This window comes from Hippocampus comes, unplaced genomic scaffold (assembly GCF_001891065.2).
Source record: "Hippocampus comes isolate QL1 unplaced genomic scaffold, H_comes_QL1_v1.1 scaffold181, whole genome shotgun sequence".
NCBI lineage: Eukaryota > Metazoa > Chordata > Actinopteri > Syngnathiformes > Syngnathidae > Hippocampus > Hippocampus comes.
The window spans coordinates 173,116-175,134 of record NW_017805136.1 but is presented as its reverse complement, the minus strand read 5'-3'; positions in this window follow the sequence as shown (position 1 = coordinate 175,134).

Sequence of the window (2,019 nt, the reverse complement as noted above, 5' to 3'; positions counted from 1 at the left end):
AGTGAGTAGCCACCCATGCAGCCACACATAGGCGCACACACAGTAGACTTGGCTTTTTTTTTTTTCTTCACCCACAGTTTGTCCCAGACAACATCCAAAAAACACAAGTTGTTGTGTTTTTTTCCTCTTAAAAACACTCAAAGCTCTCCCTTCTCCATCCTGACAGAGTTGGCGCACCCCTCTGATACCATCCTCATACATTTTTGAATATTTCAGGCCCATCAAAATCCTGTCACAGTCCGAACACCTTCAAAAAAAAAAGCCTTTTGGATACTTTCAAAACAATCTCTCTGAAGGGTTTAAAGTCATGCGCTCCCGACAACATCCCCACAAAGTGGGCACACCCACTCTACTCGACAGACACTATAAAAATAAAGTCAAAACAAAGCCTTTTTCGATACTCTTGGCGCAATCCTGACACATTTTTTCACACTACGCACCACCCTTCAACATCCTGTGAGAGTCTGAACACATTCCCCAAAAGGACAAAAGAATGCCTTCTGGATACTTTCAGAGTAGACTGTCTTAATTTTCAGCAGCGCACCATTTTAACGTCGCAACTGAGTTGGCGCACCCTCACTACCAACTCTCCAAAGTCCACACAAAGCCTTTTTAGATACTTTTAGAGCAGTCCTTTTCATTTTTTTTTTGGACTGTGGGCCCCTTTTAGCATCATGGCAAAGTTGGCGCACGCTTTACATGCATGAAAAAGGAAAAAAAGCCATCAGAGCAAAGCATTAGGGGTTGAGTCTGCTCCTAGTGTATGCGAGGTTACATTTGATATGCATCCTGGGACTGCGAGGGGGCCTGAAGCCGTGTAACCTGAAGCGTAGGAATGGTGGGGGAGGGGGGGACACCAGGGCCCAGTCGAAACAGGAAGAAGGACCAGGACTTGGCGAGTCGTCCCCAACCCCCATTTGCTCTCCGTAAGGCCCAAACAGCTGGTCCATGTGATGAAGTTCGAACAGGTAGCCGTGCGTGATGCGATACCATGCGTGAGGGTGTCAGACGCCATAACGACGACGATGATGATGATGATGATGACACCAGGAGGGGTTTCAGGGCCAGTCGAGACAAGATCCCCACACAAGATGAGACCTGGCTGTCACATTCTCTGTCTCCTCGCCACTTTCTCTTTCTTGCCACCCCTTATCATTTTTGTCAAGATAGGAAAACACAACCCGAGATCTTGCGGTATTATTACGCTCCACATCTGCCCGCAATCTTCTCACGGGTCAAAATGAATTGCTATTATCAAGAAGCCAAAGCAGGAAACACGGCGAGGAATAACCAGCATGAACACACGTGCTAACGTGACCCCCGCCTGTCACAGTCTGCACTTTGCCGCAGAGGTCAGAGTTCTTGTAGCCCGCAGTCTCCTTCTGGATAAAATTGGTCTGAAAAGTAAATTAGGAAGAACTGCTACAATGTTCAAAATATAGGCATGTATTTGCATTAAGTCACATTGGAATCTGTTTTATTGTTAGACTCTACAGCCCTCTATTTTGTTCCCGCCCGCCGTCTCTTCTCGGATAAAATGAGTTTCCTTCCTGAGAAGTAAATACAGGAAAGACGGCTAGAAACAACCCCCCCAAAAAAACCACCCAACTGTGATCTTTGCTCTGTTTTCTTGCTGCCCACAGTCTCCTCTTGGAAAAAAATACTCCCCTGACTGAAAAGCCAAGACAGGGAGTGCTGCAAGAAGTGCCAAAATAGACACACAAACTTATGTTATGCCACTGTGACCTATGCCGTAGTATCACGCTTCATGCCATAGTTTTTTTTGATGCCCGCAGTCTCCCTTTGAGAAAAAAGAGCTTATTTCCCCATAAGTAAATTCACGCCATGCCTAGAAAAAAAATAAACATAAAAACTCGGTCGCGTGATCTCATCCTAATTGCAGCAGGACTAGCACACTTTTGCTGCCCATAGTCTCCTCTCGGAGAATATTGCCTTATTCCATTGCTATTACTTTCAAAGCACTGTGTATAATGATACATTTGCAAACACTGGAGCACA